Raw genomic sequence first — 20,242 nt, 5'->3', positions numbered from 1 at the left:
ATTTAAAAAATAATGGGTTGTATCCTGTGAAGGACTACCTACGTATTCATTTTAAAAATTAAATCAAACCCTTGCGCGTAGTTCAAGTAAATGTAAAAGAATAATTGTTCTAAGCAAGAGCTTATAATGAACTAGAAAATAAGCATGAGCTTTACTTACTCTTAAAGCACAATTCAGTTTATTTGATGATATGAGGATGACGATTTGTCAAAATGCAAAAGCAAGGTGACATTAGCTTATTTCAGCTGGCCAGGTGCCGTTTATATTTCGTGCCACAGGAGCGACACGTGAGGTTACGCGAGGCGCATTTTGTTCCTATTCTAGGCATAGTAACGTTTTAGTTGGTCGAGGTTTGTTGGGTTGGCAAATTCATTCCCATCTAAGTGTGTGATCCTAACTGCACCCCCCCGGGAGTATGGATTTGACCAGAAACGTTCCGGCCCAGTTGGGTTTAAACTTTCCTCGCGGATCGACAGGTAAAAGAGCTCTAACTGATTTGAGAACCAAGTCTCCTTCTTTGATGTTCCTTGGCTTAACCCTTTTGTTGAAGGCTCGTTTGATACGTGCCTGATACGTTTGCACATTATGCAACGCGCGCAATCTACGTTCATCTAGGAGGATGAGTTCTTCATACCTATCCCTCTTCCAATCGACTTCTAGGATTTGACTTTCGAGTAAAATACGCATGGTATTTCGAGCTAGACTGGTTGCACGGCTTCCATACCGTAGGTCAAATAGAAAGGGGTGGCCCCATTGGGCATCCTAATAGATATGAGATATCCCCATAAGGCAAATGGTATCTTGCTTGGCCAATCTCGATAGTTGTCAATCATTTTCTTGAGGATTGTGACAACGTTCTTGTTTGCTGCCTCTACTGCACCATTAGTTTGCGGTCTATATGGCGAGGAATGGTGATGCTTGATCTTGTACTTGGCTAGCAATTGCTCGGTCTCAGCTTGGAAATTGGATCCATTGTCGCTGATGATATCATGTGGGCAACCGTATCGACAAATGATATTGGTTTGTACATAATATATTAGATGTGTAATGATGAAGAAGATCCTTGCATCTCCGACAAAATCCCGAAGGATTATTGGAAGAAGAAAAGAAGAAAAGAAGAAATGACACGCTGGACTAGGATCTGAGCGTCTCACCTATCGAGACGCTCGTCCAGAAGCCCCAGAATCCAAGCATCCAAGCTGCCAGGCCGCTCGTCCACCGCCTACACAATCCGCTCGTCCCGACCTTTTGGACGCTCGGATTGTCCTCCTGTGCAACACGTCCTCTTCTTTCTCCATTCGAGATGCGCATATTTTTGAAAGACTAGCTAAAAGGAGACCCGCATCTTTTCTTGAGAGAAGCGATTCATCAAGGACTTAATCGTCATTTAAGCTCTTAGTAACCCTAATTTGTGCACCTAATCCCCATTATAAATACCCCATTAGTCTAATTATATTATCATGTTCTTCTTATCAATCTTTAGTATAGTCTATATAATTCTAATCTCTCTTTAATCTTGTAATCAACTTTTAATCAAGCATTAATACAAATCTCATTTCCTTAATTTCTCTATTGTTCATCTTTCATTTTGGGTAATTGAAGATTATTTGGGTTTATTGGGAAATTGACAACCTTCCATCAATCATCAAGTACTTCTATTATTCATTGCATTATTATTTTGGAATCATCATTAGGTATAATTCTCTTAATCCCTTTTTAATTATTGTTAATCATCTTCATTTATTCATCATGTTTTGCTTTGTTAATATGATTGACAACCTTGTTAACATGTTAAACTTGATAATGAGTGAGTAGTTTCCTTAACTAGGATTAATGGGGAATTAGGGGAAACCAACATGGGGGATGATTCATGCTTAATCTAATATGTTCACATAATTTATTTGCTTTCTTGTTGTGATCTCAACTCATGCACATATTATGTTTGATGAAATGCGAGCCTATGAATCCTTGCATTTTTTACCAATCACTTACCTTTTCAATAAGACTTGTAAGATATAAACCAACTCGAGTCTCATTAGACCATGCATATAGTTGAGTAGGGAGGATTAAGTCGACTTGTAGGTGTTGTACAATCTAATCGATTCGGCTCCGGGACCCAAACCTTCCTAGGATTGTAAGATATAAACCAACTCGATCCTATCACAACAATAATTGCTTGCTTATAATTTGAGAATATGTTTGTATGATCAATTCCAATGAATCCCCTATGACCCCATGACACCCTAGTGCTTTTAATCAATTGTTTACATCCCTTTTTAATCATCTTGCTTGTTTACTTTTATTGCTAATTAGTTTAGTGATCTTCTACTTCAAACCCCAAATTATGACACCCCTAGACACTGTTACTTGCAATCGAAAATCTTACTTCAATACCCATCCCTTGGGATCCGACCTTTACTTGCCTCTTTACTAGTAGTAGAGTTGTTTGTGAAGTTATAAATATTGTTTTGGTCTAGGTCTCATAACGACAAGTAACCGAAATCTAAGCTCAAAGCGGACCGACCAAAAATGGCGCCGTTACCGGGGACGGTGTTAACTTGATTTGATTTTCTTTGATTGTTATTAGTTGTGTCTTTCTTTGCCTTGGGGAAGTAAAACTCCTCAAGGTTTGTTCTAATTATTTTCGAGTTGTTTGATATTTTGCATGTCTAGAAGATCACAAGATAACTTAGGCATTGTGGGATGATTACACAACACTTAACCGGAAATTTCATTGCAAAATCCGCATTTATCCAATTAGTCGAATGAAGCCAATTTGGGGGGATGCCTAGTGAAGACCCTCATTCTCACATGGAGACTTTTTGTGACTATTGTGATGCGATTTCACAAACCGGAGTGACTCAAGACCAAATTCGATGGGTCTTATTTCCTTTTTCTCTAATTGGTATCGTGAAACAATGGTTGAAGAGCCTTGATAAGGCTACTCTTGGAATTGACTCTTGGAAGAAGTTGGCTCTAGCTTTCTACAAAAAGTTCCTACCCTCCGGAAAAGACTAACATGCTAAGAGCCCAAATCACGGGTTTTAAGCAAAGGGACGAAGAATCTTTGTATGAAGCTTGGGAGCGATTCAAAGGAACTTGTCGCTCATGTCCTCATAATGGACTTAGCGTGTGGTTCTTGGTACAACAATTTTGGAATGGTCTTTCTGAATACTCAAGAAACATTCTCAACATGGGATCAAATGGTATGTTCACCGAAGTTGACGATAATCAAACTTGGAACAAGATTTGTGTCCTGATGAATGCCCCAAGCCACATAGATATAGACAATGGAAAATTTGCTGCCAAAAGCTTTAATCCTTTGAGGAATAAGCTTATTGAGCTGGGATACTCGGTCAGCAAAGTTAAGCCACAAGGGGGGCCATGGGGATTCAAAGGGAGTCTACTCATTCGATTTGGAACATCACCGCACATGCGAGAATCGCATTTAAGCTTGACATGATGTTTCAACTCAGAGGCCATGGCAGGAACGACTTGAATGCTCTGAATAGATCAACACTCGAACCATACCTCTGGGTAGCCACAGAATCGGATGCTGAGCTTCTGAAGAATGCCGTGGACTATGTCCAAGTGTCGTATGCGACCATTATTGATAGGTAGCAGTCGGCCAGGTCAGAAAGCGTCGATGCCTATAACCAGGTTATGGCTGTTTTCCCAGCAATGTACCCCTAAAACCCCTACAAAATGTGTCCGTGTCTGTGGCTGAAACTTCTAAGCAACGTCGTGTGTTATTTGTTGAGTGTCAAACTGTGTGTGTCTGTATCCGCCTATCATAAGCAGTGTCGTGGGACTGTATAAAAAGGCAAGTTAAATAAAGATAATGTGTAACCCTGTGGTCTTGTAAGATTTCCAGTATGTTTGTATTAAATATGCAGTTCCTTCTACTAATCTGTTCAGTGGAGATAGTTATTTAAAAAATAAAAAAAATTAAAAGGAAGATATATATATTTAAAAAATAAAAATAAAAATAAAAGATAATAACTTACATTATAGACCATCTAAGGATCGGGGACGTTTCTTGGATGTCATAGTTTCTTCGTTAACCCAAATACCTTCACCATGGTCATCATGCATATAGATGCTTTCAGTGTCCTCATGATCAGTGTCAACATCGTCGAAATAAGATACAGTGGTAGAGTGATCCATTCCCTCAAAAACGACATCCTGATCATCATCACCATTATCGGATGGACTACTCCTTCTACTCCTTATAGACAGTACAACAGACCACTTCTTATCCATAGGATCGGTGACATAGAACACTTGTTCAGCTTGGGATGCCATTATGAAAGGATCATCCTTATTATTGACAACCTTACCCAGATTGACCAACGTAAATCCCATCTTATCCTTTCAGACACAATGGATGTTGTTATCAACCCAGTTACATCGAAACAAAGGCATTGTGAAATCAATGTAATCTAGTACCAATATTTCTTGAATAACACCATAATAAAGGCATTTTCCCCAAATAGGCTTTTTATCTTTTGAAGTAGCAATGTGCATTGCCTCAAATTCAGAACTCACACCACTATTTTCCATTGTGCTCAACTCATCTTGCTCGCGGGTGTAAAAAGTATATCCATTAGTGGCAAAACTGCTGTAAAAGGAGACCCTAGCATTTGGACCTAAACCAAGACGTAGTAACCTATGAGAGATGCCATCACCAGTTTGATTCATACACTCTAAGACAATATTCCTAAACAAATATGCAAACGTCTTCGTATGCTCGTTATCCACTTCTCGGTCTTGTTTGGGTGATCGTATTTGAGCTCATCTTTGTGTTGTTGAATATAAGGTTGCACCTCATCTTCGTTGGTTAGCACATACGTATGTGCTAAATGCAACATTTCACGTGTCACAATTTTTTTAACCCGGCCTCTAATAGCTTTTCCTGTCATCCAGTCACCATGACGATTCTTAGGAACGCTAATCAACTCCTCAGGGGAGAGATGAGCATAACAATATGAAAGAACTTCATCTAAAATAGCGTGTTCAGCAATACAACCTTCCGGACGATACCGATTAGATGTATAGTCCTTGTAGACTTTCATCAATCTTTCGAAAGGATACTGGTATCTAAAGTACACAGGCCCAAGGTACAAAATCTCCCTAACCAAGTGAATGGTCAGATGAATCATGATAGTGAAGAAAGAGGGTGGAAAATACATTTCCAACTGACAATGAGAGGTTACAACGAGTTCTTGCAATGAATCTGCGTCATCGGAATCGATGACTTTCTCGCATATGGACTGGAAGAAAAGACAGAATCTAGTTATAGCATATCTTAGCTTTTCAGGTAAAATGGAACGAATAGCCACAGGTAGTAATTGTTGCATCAAAGTGTGACAATTATGTGACTTTAACCCGGTGAGTTTTAGGTCTTGCATCGACACTAGGCTTTTGATGTTCGACGAATAACCATGTGGCACTTTAATTCCATTCAAGCATGCACATAACTCTTTTTTCTCATTCCGTGATAGGGTATAAGCTGCTGGCGGTAAAAATGTACGATTACCTCTCTTTTGTGGTGCCAACTCTAGCCTAATACCCATCATTTTCATAACTTCTCTAGCTGCGGCGTTATCCTTTGTTTTACCGGGAACATTCAGAAGGGTATTGATAATATTATCACATACATTTTTCTCCATGTGCATGAAATCGAGGCAATGCCTGACCTCCAGGTCAGGCCAATATGGAAGTTTATCAAAAAACATGGATCTTTTTTATCGGTCCGTTTCGTGTTCACAATTGAATAGATGTTGTCGTTGGGTCATGTCCGAATCAAAACACAATTTATAACTTCACAAACAACTCTGCAATTAGTAAAGAGGCAAGTAAAGGTCGGATCCCAAGAGACGGGAATTGAGATGAGATTTCTATTGAAACTAGTGGTGTCTTAGGGGTGTCACAATTTGGGTTGATGTAGAAGGTCACTAACTAAATAGCAATGAAAATAAATAAGCAAGATGAATTAAAAGGGTTGTAAACAATTGATAAGAAGCACTAGGGTATCATGGGGTCATAGGGGAATCATGGGAATTGATCATACAAACATGTTCTTAAATTATAAGCAAGCAATTATTGTTGTGATGGATTGAGTTGGGTTATATCTTACAATCCTAGGAAAGTTTGGGTCCCGGAGCCGAATCGATTAGATTGTACAACACCTATAAGTCGATTTAGTCTTCCCTACTCAACAACATGCATGGTCTAATGAGACTCGAGTTGGTTTATGTCTTACAAGTCACATTGAAAAGATAGGTGATGGGTAAAAAATGCAAGGATTCATAGGCTCACATTTCATCAAACATAACATGTGCATGAGTTAAGATCAAAACAAGCAAGCAAATAAACCATGAAAGCATATTAATTTAAGCATGAATCATTCTCATGTTGGTTTCCCCTAATTACCCATTAACCCTAGCTAGGTCACTACTCACTCATTATCATGTTGTCATGCTAGCAAGGTTGTCAATCATACCAACAAAAGGAAACATGATGAATAAATGAAAGTAATTAACAATAATTAAAAAGGGATTAAGAGAATTATACCTACTAATGATTCCAATAATAAAGCAAAGAATAAAAGAAGTACTTGATGCTTGATTGAGAGGTTGTCAATCTCCCAATAATAACAAAAATAATCTTCAATTACCCAAAATAAAGGATGAACAAAAGAGAGATTAAGGAAATAAAACTTGTATTAAAACTTGATTAATTGTTGATTACAATACTAAAGAGAGATTTGATTGATATTAACTACTCTAATAATTGATAAGAAGAACATGCTCTTCTAATTAGACTAATGGGGTATTTATAGTGGAAATTAGGTGGATACATTAGGGTTAACTAAGGGCTAAACTAGTAATTACACTTTTTAGATTGAGCAGGGAGAAGCCGGTATTTTTCGAAGGAAGGGCTTCTTTCTTTGAAACTTGAAGAAGACGAAATTGTGCTGGACTGAAATCCGGGCGTATTGGTGTCGGGACGGGCGGATTGTAGCAGGGGAAGACGGACGTCTTCGGGAGAAGACGGGCGTCTTCGGGAGAAGACGGCCGGATTCTGGTGGCTGCTTACTCGGGCGTCTTTGGCAGAAGACGCACGGATTGTGCTGTGGAGGACGGGCGGATTCAGGGCAATCCGCACGGATTGCTGCTCAGCTTTGGTCCTTCTTCTTTTCTTCCCTTTTCTTCATAATATCCTTGGGGATTTCCTTGGGGATGCAAGGATCCTTTCTCGTCATTGCCCAACTACTATAATATGTACAAAGGCCTTCTAATCTTGTCTCTCCTTGATGCTTGGTCATTGAATTCAATCAATTTAGTCTCGTTTTGCCATGAAAATGCAAGATTTGCACTCCTTTCCTACCAAGGGATCAAAATCTCAAAGAATATGCAAAACAAAGAACTAATGACAATAAATGACCCAAATATGCACTAAAAAGCATGGGAACAAGGCTAATTCGGGGGCTAAATATGCGCTAATTATGGTCACATCAAATATCCCTAAACCGAACCATTGCTCGTCCCGAGTAAAGAGGTGACAAAGACTAGGACCATTATTTAAACTAACCTAATAACATAGCCGATATGAGATAATTAGCGGGTCTCACTCCGCCCCTTCAACTCACAACAAGACAACCATGAGGTAGGATGCCTTCTTGCAAGGCAAGGTGGGTCATGCCAAAATGGCGACACATCCAAACATTTAAGCACACAAAATCAAATAATGGATGCATCTACAAAAGGAATAGCCACTTCCTCATCAAGTGGCGGAGACACTAAAAGAGAACAAATTTAAGAGCATATAATCCTTCACAAATACTAGTTTCAACAAATTACTAAGGCTAAGAGGATGGCACTAAATCACCTCCAAATGGTGTTAAACTAGACTACTTTCGTCCTCAATTTCCAAATGCTTTCGTCAAGAGCGATCGGATGGTGGTGGAATGATGATCCCTATGATGCTAGTAGCATATGACATGACAAGTTTCGAATTCTCTACAAAAGTAAAGGTCATGGATCGTCCCAAGCTCGACAAAGTGGTTTGACAAAAGGCTTTTTGGGAATGAAATGCTCAAATCTTTATAAACAAAGGGTGTATATGACTAGTATTCAAAATTGACCTCATTTAACTTTCACATTTCAAAAATGTAAGATGGGGTTTGTCCCTTCCGGGCTAGTGTCCTTTGCTTTCGCCAATCGCTTATTAGGCAACCGGTTAACCTCTAGACAATAGCTTTTCGGGGTGATAGTCACTCTGTCTCTGGGCGGTTGAATTCAGAACCGTGTGGGGGCCCAATTCAATGGATCCCTCTCTAAAGCACATCGAAGTGGTACGCCTCCATCAAAACAACTAAATTTCTCAACATTTCAACATTTCATAACATTTGAGGTTTCCTTAGCAATAAATTACTTCCACATGACAAAATTTTCGAAATGAGCACTTCAAACTTATTGATAGAAAAGTATTTTTGGGTTGCCTTACCACAAGGTCAATCAAGGTCACCTAGGCAAGTTAACCAAGTCCATATCGCATCACGGGGTTGGATAGGTGACTCACATGCAAACCCTTGACTAGGCTTTGGGTCATGGGTCAAAAGACACTAGTATGACACAATCTAGGGTGTTTTACAATCATTCTAGTAGGCAAAGTCTTAAGTTGAAAAAGTATTTGTAATGGCTTAGTTGCTCTTGTCAAAGTTCTCAATTAGGCACTTTTCAAAATATTTTATCTAAATGAAACTACATGCCATGATGCAACTATTATATACATCCTAATGCAAGTGATTCTATCAACTAATATGACATATAAACTAAATGCAAGTCCTAAGTTCACATTGTTATACCGCATCAATCAAAATAAAGCCACATAGTCATTAACATAGAGAGGAAAAAGGAGATTGGAAAGATCATACCATGCGGTCTTCATGATCCTCATGTCTCGGATGTGGCGTAGTCAATCAATGTGAACACGGATAGAACAAACACAATATATACAACAATATATACATAACTACACTACCAAAGAAATAAACATGTTTTTGGGTTTTTCAATTTTCAAATTTTTATGGTTTTTCGAAATTTTTCAATTTTTTTGGATTTTTGAATAAAAGTTAAGTTAGAATTCTCCATCCCCACACTAATATGGGCATTGTCCTCAATGGCCAAAATGATGGGAAATTATGCAAACATGATGCATGATTTCTACACTAAATGCAAGCTACACTAATCTACACTATATGATGCATGGTTTTTGTTTATGACGGAGAGGATAATTTAGATTACCTCCCGTTGTGTATGCATTAACTTCCCCAAACCGATCTAGACATTATTGCTAATGTCCTAAGGATGGGTGTAGTTCATGCACACACTATGCAATGCATGAAACTAATTTGTCATTTTGGATTTTGAAAGGTGGGAACAATAAAATGAGAACACCTCAATGGGGCCGAGGTTTTAGTCCTCAATGGTGCTAGGACTACTCCAACAATGATCAAGATTAATAAATAGAACAAAGAGAGAAATAGACAAACCTCAAGAGGGTAGGAGCCTCTAAAGCTTGCTAATCTTCCAACATATCATCATTATCATCACCTTCCTCACTAGAAGCGGTGTCATCGCCACTTTCTTCTTCACTTTCTTGTTCACCTTTCTCATCATCCTCATCTCCTTCTTCACTAGCTTCTTTCATAAATGTTATCATCAACCTCTTCATTACCGACAACCTCATTGTCACCCGGAACAACCCTAGATGCATTCGGAAAGAGGACTTCCCTATCCGCCCAACTAGGCAAAGGACATGAAGGGTCAAGTAGTCCTTGCCTAGCTAAGTGTAGGAGGGGCGGATATTGGGCTAAGTAAGCATTTTTCCGATCCTCGAAAGTTTGCTTGTGCATCTCTTGCATGAGCAGAGTCAAATAATCATTTCTTGCTTCAACACCTTCCGGCTTGAATCTTGGTACTCGAAAGGGTAGGGTGGTGTGACAATGGAAGAGGAGGGCATTTCAATTTCACCCTTTTGTCGTCGGATAATGTACTCGGCCTCTTTTGAAAGAGGAAGTAGATAGTTGGTCCGGTGGACACTCAATCGACAAATCTTTGAAGGCAAAGTGAAAGATCTAGCCTCACTAGTGAGCCATCCATACTTGGTGTCAAGAGGGTTATGGGTAACCCACTTGTACTTGTATATCATAGTATTAATATCAATGAGATTACCACCCTCTTTCGCCTCATACTTGTTATCTTTGTTGAAGTTTGGATCAAAGTATTTATCTAGGATAGTGACTAGGCCTCCATTCACAATAACGGTGGTGCCTTTCTTCCCACAATCAATATTTAACCATCTATCCACCAAAAGCCTTAGAGAGTTAAAAGGCTTGGTGAATTCCCTTCCAACGTTCAAAGCCGACTCAAGAAGAACAAAATCTAGTTTGGTGAAATGGTTGGTGTCTTTTCTTGCAATGATGGTGTTCCCTATGACCTTATGCCACACTCTAATGCCCGGATGGTGGACTAATAGAGCACGACTAGCATGAAAGTCTTCAAATTTCCTTCCGGAAATCGCCTCCCAAAGAGGGTCGGGGTCATACTTGCCAACATTCTTAAAATAACTCGGTGATTCACTAAGACCCAAAGCTTTACCCATTTCCTCAAAGGCGATGCGCCTACTAACATTAGCTAGACGAAACTCGATGGTCTCCATGGTCTCAACCTTGTTAACTTTCAAAGAACTCAAAAATTCTAAGGTAAGGGAGGGGTATGTTAATTCTTTTGATTCAAACAATTTCTCCAACCCCATGGCTTTGAAGAAAGCTCTAGTTTGCTCAAGGACACCCAACTTATCTAAGGTATCTTCACAAATAAACTTGGTGGATAGAAATGATTTCCTAGCAAACTTAGCAAAAGTGTCCCTATGGGATTTGGAAATGAAAATTACCTCCGGATAATTCAAAAGTTGAGCAATTTCCGGAGTAGAGGATGTTGTTGCTTCCATGGGAGGTTGTTGTTGTTGCACTTCCAAGTTTGGGTTAGCTACCACCATAGCCAATGCTTTCTTTGCTCGAAGACTCTTTTGTCTTGATGAGTGTACCTTTGCCTTTGGTGCCTTTGCCTTTGTTGCTTTTGTTGCTCTTGCTGCTCCCTTAGTCCTTGCCATTGATGAATAAACCAAGAAAAGAGTGAAAAATCTTCAATTTCTAGTGCACCCAAATCGATTTAAAGATGAAAGGCTTTGCCTTTATGAATTCAAAAATCGGCTCAAAAGTTGAAGATTTTGTGCTTGGTTTTTATTTTTGTTGAAAGAGGAGTGATTGATTTGTTGTTAAAAGGATGTTTTGATTTGATTTTGGTGAATGTTGTTGAGGAATCTTGTTTTTGTAATGGAGAGGATGAGGGTTTTGAGGGTTATGAGTAGTGTTATGAATGAAGGAATGAAGAAATGAATGTGTGAGGGGGTTTATAAAACCCGAAAAATTTGAAATGCAGGGGCAAGACGGGCGGTTTCTGCTCGGGACGCCCGGATTCTGCCTTTTCTGGGTTGGGAAAAACTCGCCTAAAGACGGGCGTCTTTCAGTGAAGACGCTCGGATTTGAAAACACGGGACGGGCGTCTTTCAGTGAAGACGGGCGGATTTCTTTACAGGGATTTTTCTTGTTTTCCTCAGCTTAGAAGACGGGCGTCTTCCTTTCAGGACGGGCGGATTTTTGAAGACGGGCGGATTTGAATGCAGGACGCCCGGATTCGCTTACAGTAAAAAATATTTCAAAAGTTCAGCTCAGAGGGATGTGCGTCTTCTACCCAATATGCCCGGGTTGCCTGAAGACGGGCGGATTCTCCTGAATCCGCTCGGATTCGACCCCTTTGTACCCGGATTCAGTTCCATCCGTGTACTTTGCATATCCCTTGTCATTTTTCCATTCTTCTTCATCTCTCGTGTTCTTCATTGTGGGGGCACTACTAAGGCATGGATAGCCTAGGCAATTGTCATCCCCACACTAAGCTAAAGCACTACACATTAATTGAAATTATTAGTCCCTCCCTCACTTCTCTCAAACATGATAATTATCTTGATCAAAGTATAAAAATCCAAAAATAACAAAAATGCAATACAAGAATTGAAATGCAAGTTAGGGAGTTAGAAATATTTACAAATGGTGGTTTAGGGAGGACTCCACCAAACTCTCATTCTTGATGAGATGTCAAGGGGGCATGTTCAAGGTGTTGTTGATGTTGCTCAACACCTTGAAAAAGTAATCAAATGCTTGTTCATTATCATGATAGAGGTTTTCAATAGACCTTGGCCCTTGTTGTCGGTTTTGATCGATGGCATTTCCAATGTAGTGATTAAAAATCCCTTCAAATTCGTCGTCCCAAACACCACAAACATCATTAAGTTGATCATTGAAAATCTCTTGATTTGGTGGAGACAACTTTCCCATTTCCTTTTCTTGGCCAATAAGGCCATCTTCTTCATTGCTTGACTTTGGTGAGCTTTGCAAGCTCTCTTTGTCACAATTCACTTGCTCTTTGAATGGAGCATCTTCAATTTTCTTCTTCCATTGGAGTTCCGACTTCTTCCTTTCATCCTTCCGACTATAATGATCGATCATAAAACACGGTTCATGTAAACGGGGAGCTCTCATAGTCTTGTCAAGATTAAAAGTTACACTCTCATCTCCCACTTCTAGAGTGAGCTCTCCATGTTTTACATCAATCACCGCACCCGCGGTGTGTAAGAAGGGTCTTCCTAGAATAATTGGAATGTTGGAATCTTCCTCCATATCAACAATGACAAAGTCCACCGGGATGAAAAACTTCCCAATTCGTACGGGAACATCTTCCCATATCCCTAATGGTGTCTTCGTCGATCTATCGGCCATTTGGAGTGTGATATTGGTGCATTTAAGCTCTCCCATCCCCAACCTTTTACTCACCGAGTACGGCATAACACTCACACTAGCCCCTAGATCACATAAGGGTTTGTTGATCGTGGTGTTGCTAATGGTACACGGTATTGAGAAGCTTCCCGGATCCTTGAGTTTTGGAGGTGAACTCCCTTGAAGTATTGCACTACTCACCTTAGTGAAGGCGATGTCTCAAGCTTCCGGATCGACTTCTTCTTTGTGAGGATGTCTTTCATGTATTTCGCATAGGCCGGCACGTGATTGATTAATTCCGTGAAAGGAATTGAGACTTCCAAATTCTTCACAATTTCCATAAACTTTCCAAGTTGGTCATCAAATTTGGGCTTGGCTTGACGACTTGGAAAAGGAAGTCTAATCACAATGGGATCCTTCGCCTTGGCCTTGTCTTCATTTTTCTTTGAAATTTCTTCTTTTGATGATTCTCCATCTTTGGAGTTTTGCACAATTTATTCCTTATCACTAGCTTCCACAACTTCATCCTCAACTTGCTTCTTCGGTGCTTCATACCTTGTACCACTTCTCAAGTGAATGGCACTAACCGTTTCATGTCTTGGGGGATTACTTTAAGGTGGTAATTGCCCCTTTTGTCTTTGTGAGCCTGAAGATGCTAGTTGAGTCAATTGGGTTTCCAACATCTTGGTGTGAGCTAGAATGTTGTTAATGGTGGTTTCCTTTGCTTGACTATCTTTTTGCATTTGAGTGAAAAACTCTTGTTGATTCTTTTGCATTTGGAGGGCCGCTTTTTGAACATCAAAACCTTGGTCATTTTGGTGATTGTATGGATTTTGATTTTGGTAACCTTGGTTTTGGTTGTAAAAGGGTCTTTGATTTTGGTTTCTCATGTGAGGTGGGGTGTATGTTGTTTGAGGGTTTTGAACATTTTGGCTTTTGTATGAGAGATTTGGATGGAATTTGGTGTTTTCATTGTAATAGTTGGAATAAGGGGTACCACTCTTGTATGCTTGGAAAGCATTCACTTGTTCATTTGTTCACCTACATTCACTTTGGTCATGTCCCAAAGTTCCACAATTCTCACATATCCCACTTGGGATTGATAAGGATGCCGTCATGGCATTAACATGATGCTTTGGTGATTTTGAGGCTTCTTCAAGTCTAGCCATAGCTTGTTCAAACTTCAAATTGATTGTGTCAATGTGAGCACTAAGATGAGCACCCAATTGAGTAACGGAGTCCACTTCATGCCTTCCTCCTCTAGTAGCCTTGCGAGGTCTACTATATTGTGAGTTATGGACCGCCATTTCCTCAATCTTGTTCCATGTTTGATTGTCATCAACTTCGGTGAACATTCCATTTGATCCCATTTGAGAATGTTCCTTGAATCTTCATATAGACCGTTCCAAAATTGTTGTACCAAGAACCACTCGCTAAGTCCATGGTGAGGACATGAGCGACAAATTCCCTTGAACCCCCCCAAGCTTCATACAAAGATTCTTCATCCCTTTGCTTAAAACCCGTAATTTGAGCTCTTAGCATGTTAGTCTTTTCCGGTGGGTAGAATTTTTTTTAGAAAGCTAGAGCCAACATCTTCCAAGAATCAATTCCGAGAGTGGCCTTATCAAGACCCTTCAACCATTGTTTCGCGGTGCCAATTAGAGAAAAAGGAAATAAGACCCATCGAATTTGGTCTTGAGTTACACCGGTTTGAGAAATTGCATCACAATAGTCACAAAAGGTTTCCATATGAGAATGAGGGTCTTCAGTAGGCATCCCCCCAAATTGGCTCCTTTCGACTAATTGGATAAAGGCGGATTTGGCAATAAAATTTCCGGTCAATGTTGTGGTGTGGGAGTACCATTTGGTAGGTTCTCCTCGGTGGGTACGGAATGTGATGAAAACTTAGGCATTGTGGGTTGATTTTGTGTGGTATTTTGTGTTGGGTTCTCCTCACCTTCTCTTGCAAAAGGGTTGATGAACTCAATAGTTGGTTGAATATCCACAACGTCACTAATACCTCTCAAATTCCTCCTAGCAAATCTTCTATTATTTGTTAAAGTTCTTTCAATTTCACGATCAAAAGGTAACAAATCACCTTGTGATCTTCTAGACATGCAAAATATCAAACAACTCGAAAACAATTAGAACAAACCTTGAGGAGTTTTACTTCCCCAAGGCAAAGAAAGACACAACTAATAACAATATAAGAAAATCTAAATCAAGTTAACACCGTCCCCGGCAACGGCGCCATTTTTGATCGGTCCGTTTCGTGTTCACAATTGAATAGATGTTGTCGTTGGGTCACATCCGAATCAAAACACAATTTATAACTTCACAAACAACTCTACAATTAGTAAAGAGGCAAGTAAAGGTCGGATCCCAAGGGACGGGAATTGAGATGAGATTTCTATTGAAACTAGTAGTGTCTTAGGGGTGTCACAATTTGGGTTGATGTAGAAGGTCACTAACTAAATAGCAATGAAAATAAATAAGCAAGATGAATTAAAAGGGTTGTAAACAATTGATAAGAAGCACTAGGGTATCATGGGGTCATAGGGGAATCATGGGAATTGATCATACAAACATGTTCTCAAATTATAAGCAAGCAATTATTGTTGTGATGGATTGAGTTGGGTTATATCTTACAATCCTAGGAAAGTTTGGGTCCCGGAGCTGTACAACACCTACAAGTCGACTTAGTCTTCCCTACTCAACAACATGCATGGTCTAATGAGACTCGAGTTGGTTTATGTCTTACAAGTCTCATTGAAAAGATAGGTGATGGATAAAAAATGCAAGGATTCATAGGCTCATATTTCATCAAACATAACATGTGCATGAGTTAAGATCAAAACAAGCAAGCAAATAAACCATGAAAGCATATTAATTTAAGCATGAATCATTCCCATGTTGGTTTCCCCTAATTACCCATTAATCCTAGCTAGGTCACTACTCACTCATTATCATGTTGATCATGCTAGCAAGGTTGTCAATCATACTAACAAAAGGAAACATGATGAATAAATGAAAGTAATTAACAATAATTAAAAAGGGATTAAGAGAATTATACCTACTAATGATTCCAATAATAAAGCAAAGAATAAAAGAAGTACTTGATGCTTGATTGAGAGGTTGTCAATCCCCCAATAATAACCCAAATAATTTTCAATTACCCAAAATAAAGGATGAACAAAAGAGAGATTAAGGAAATAAAACTTGTATTAAAACTTTATTAATTGTTGATTACAATACTAAAGAGAGATTTGATTGATATTAACTACTCTAATAATTGATAAGAAGAACATACTCTTCTAATTAGACTAATGGGGTATTTATAGTGGAAATTAGGTGGATGCATTAGGGTTAACTAAGGGCTAAACTAGTAATTACACTTTTTAGATTGAGCAGGGAGAAGCCGGTATTTTTCGAAGGAAGGGCTTCTTTCTTTGAAACTTGAAGAAGACGAAATTGTGCTGGACTGAAATCCGGGCGTATTGGTGTCGGGACGGGCGGATTGTAGCAGGGGAAGACGGGCGTCTTCGGGAGAAGACGGCCGGATTCTGGTGGCTGCTTACCCGGGCGTCTTTGGCAGAAGACGCACGGATTGTGCTGTGGAGGACGGGCGGATTCAGGGCAATCCGCACGGATTGCTGCTCAGCTTTGTTCCTTCTTTTTTTCTTCCCTTTTATTCATAAAATCATTGGGGATTTCCTTGGGGATGCAAGGATCCTTTCTCATCATTGCCCAACTACTAAAATATGTACAAAGGCCTTCTAATCTTGTCTCTCCTTGATGCTTGGTCATTGAATTCAATCAATTTAGTCTCGTTTTGCCATGAAAATGCAAGATTTGCACTCCTTTCCTACCAAGGGATCAAAATCTCAAAGAATATGCAAAACAATGAACTAAAGACAATAAATGACCCAAATATGCACTAAAAAGCATGGGAACAAGGCTAATTCAGGGGCTAAATATGCGCTAATTATGGTCACATCACTTTTCTTATACCCACGAGTAGACAATTTAGAGCCACTCTTCTTTCTATAAACTATCTCAATATGCTTTACTTTCTGATAAACTTCATGCCCACTCAAAATTCTAGGAGGTTGACAAAGTTCTTGTCTTCCATTGAATGCTTTCTGCATCTTGCGATAACAATGGTCATGATACAAGAACCTCCTATTTCCCATATACATATACTTACGAGAAGACTTCAAGTATACAGACTCGATATCCTCCCCAAACAATGGACAAGCCTCTTTCCCATGAACTGTGTGCCCAGAAAGGTCGTCATAATCCGGATAGTCAGATATTGTACACAATAACATCGCTCTCAAATTGAAAGTTTCGTTCTTATATGCATCAAATACTTCTATCCCACAACATTCTCAAATCATCTAGAAGATGTTCCAAATAGACATCTATATCATTTCAACGTTGTTTAGGGCCAGAAATTAACAACGACAACATCAAACACTTTCTTTTCATGCACACATATGGAGGTAAGTTATAAATACCCAACACTACTGGCCTAGTACTATGTTGGCTACTCATGTTTCCGTGTGGGTTCATTCTATTAGTGGACAGCTCTAGACGTAAGTTTCTAGGTTCATTGCCGAACTCAAGATACTTAGCGTCAAACGATTTCCATTGCATACCATCTGCCGGGTGTCTTAGCTTTCCATCATTTATTCTTCCTGTTTCATGCCAAGTTAACATTTTTGAATCACCGGGATTTGCATAAATCCTTATGAATCTTGGTATCACTGGAAACTACCACAACACCTTAGCACATCTTTCACAAGGACATGCAATACTAGTAGAACCTTTCAAATTGTTCGAAACGACTTCATAAAATTCAGATAAACCATCCTTATAGTTGCGGTCACTCATATTTTCATCAATCATCCAAGTTCGAGTCATTTTTCTACATTCGTAATATATAGGCAACTAATTCAGAAAATCCAATAATAGGCAAACAAATAAACGAAATTCAGGAAAGCAATTAAGCTAAATTATCAACAAATTAGATAATAACCCAAAAAATTCACAAATTCAAAAATAATCGACATTCATAGGCCAGGAAATTGAACATACAATCCTATATCTATAAGCGTTGCTAAGAAACATATATACCTGATTGATAAACACGATGAGGGAGAGAAGACGGTGACAACAGTGACGGAGATGAAGACAGAGAGACGATCAGGGAGGAATGGAGGATGATATTTGTGTATAGTAGCAGTATTAGCTTGTGTTTGTGTTTTGTAGCGTATAGCAGAATAAAGCAATCCGTTGTTCTTAAGATTTCCATAACATTAATAACAACGGTTATTCAGTATACAACCGTTGTTACAACCTAATAACAACGGGTTCTAAAAAACCGTTGTAATTACTTTTCACTAATTTTGCGCCAAATTATTAACAACGGTTAAAATGTATTACAGATTCAACCGTTATTATTAGTTTTTATATTAACAACGGTTTTAAAAGTATGACCCGTTGTTAAAACCAATAACAACGGTTAACAACACAGAACCGTTGTAATTAAGTTTGGTAAAATTTGCGCCATCCATTCTACAACGTCTTATGGTGATTTTCGTGAATAAGCGTTGTTAAAGGGCCGTTGTAGTTGCCTGTATTTGTAGTAGTGCTAGTTTGTTATCTAGGTTCATCGTAGAATCCCTTTGATAAAAGCTCGTTCGAAATTGGGTGCTAATGAAAGGTTTCTATTGCAAGACATGGGATAGGTAAAGAGAATGGACACGGAGTTTCGAGTCCTCCGCTTACTCGGTATGGAACGTCACTCTAGTGTACTCATATTGAATTGGAACATGTTGTATGTTTTAAATCAATTCTCAAATCAATTCTCGTTGTCAACGGGAAATGGTACAGAGGAGAATATATGATAGCTAGAAATTATGCTTTTATTTAGATAAATAAGAGGTTAGCACAGACTCGATGGATACATGTGACTCATAGGGCCAGCCCCCAGTTGTCATTTAGGAATAAAGGGACAGACACTAGGATAGATATGAGAATGTCTAAGACTCGGACTCAGACGCTAACTTGATCTCAGATACGAACTCCTAATCATAATCTTCCTCCTTGAAGGTCTCCTCTGCAACATCCAGCAGCTTGAATGTCTGGTCTTGAGCATTTAACCACTTGAGCACTTCACTCTCGTTGTTTGGGACTATATGAGGACAACAATCCATGAGGCTCTCATCTCCTTGCAGAATGAGATGTTCATGGGGGTTATTTTCATCACTTGGTTGGCATAGGGATGAAGTTATCAGTTCATGGTTGTCGACCATGTTTTGAATAACATGTTTCAGTTTGAAGCATATTTCAGTGTCGTAACCTTTTCCTTGATGATATTGGCAATAGGCATTGTCGTCTTAGAAACTGGTTTTCCTGCATTCAAGCGGGTCCGGAGTGGGCCCGATTGGTTGTAGCTTCCCTTCAGTCATGAGCTTTTGAAGATTTGCGGCATAGGTTGTGTTGAGTCTAGAAAATGTCCTTTGAGAACGTTCAACCTTGTTGTTTGACTTGAGACATCTAGGAGGATTGTCTTGACTGTGAGGTGCAACTATGATTTTACCAGCTTCAATCATATCTTGAATGGCATGCTTGAGTTTGAAACAGGTTTCGGTATCATGGCCCTTGCCTTGATGGTATTGGCAATAGGCATTACCATCTCAGGTTCGGGCTCATTTGTGTTCGGGTTTGTCCGGAGTCGGACCAATGGGTTGGAGCATTCGTTCTGAAGTAAGTTGTTTGTTATTTTGAGAGGGATTTCGGTGAGGCCATTTCATGTTCTTTGTTGGTGGGTTCATGGGTGTCTGAACCATTAGATGATTCCTCATTTTCAAAAGCGGTTGGTTGGTTAACCAAGGGTTTGTTTCTTTGATGGCCAGGTTCATTTTCGGTACTACCAAACCTCTTCTCCAAATCAGCTACCCGGGTGTTCAAATCATCGATAGCCACTTGCAGCTTTCAGAATATGTTGTTGATGGAGATAGAGAGCATCATTATAGTGCTTTGTATGCCATCTTCATCAATTGCATGAATTTTTTCATCGTCAGGAGAGATGAGATCAGAGCAGTCCAGGGAAGATTCTAGACTGTGTCCAATAGGGTTTTCTAGAGGGTTGTTTTTGTTGTTTGTTGAGGGAGGTAATGGTAACTCGCCCTTTTCGATCATATCAAGGATGGCACCTTTCAGGGGGAGACACGTTTCAGTATCATATCCGCGACCTTGGTGATATTGACAAAACAGTTTTCCATCCCATCTACATACTCGCTTGTTCGGTAGAGGGTCCGGAGTTGGACCAAT

At 39.4% G+C, this 20,242-nt stretch overlaps 2 non-coding genes across 2 annotated transcripts; one reads left to right on the top strand and one right to left on the bottom strand.

Moving 5' to 3' along the window:
• Nucleotides 1–3,019: 3,019 nt before the first annotated feature.
• LOC141624782 (small nucleolar RNA R71) lies at nucleotides 3,020–3,126 on the bottom strand. Its single transcript, XR_012534586.1, has one exon. It is a non-coding gene; the product is annotated as a small nucleolar RNA R71 (small nucleolar RNA).
• Nucleotides 3,127–14,337: 11,211 nt separating this feature from the next.
• LOC141624784 (small nucleolar RNA R71) lies at nucleotides 14,338–14,443 on the top strand. The gene has a single exon (XR_012534588.1). It is a non-coding gene; the product is annotated as a small nucleolar RNA R71 (small nucleolar RNA).
• Nucleotides 14,444–20,242: the final 5,799 nt, after the last annotated feature.

The sequence above is a fragment of the Silene latifolia genome, chromosome X, assembly GCF_048544455.1.
Source record: "Silene latifolia isolate original U9 population chromosome X, ASM4854445v1, whole genome shotgun sequence".
Classification (NCBI taxonomy): domain Eukaryota; kingdom Viridiplantae; phylum Streptophyta; class Magnoliopsida; order Caryophyllales; family Caryophyllaceae; genus Silene; species Silene latifolia.
Note: the sequence above shows the minus strand (reverse complement) of the source record. Positions and strands in the feature narration are given on the sequence as shown.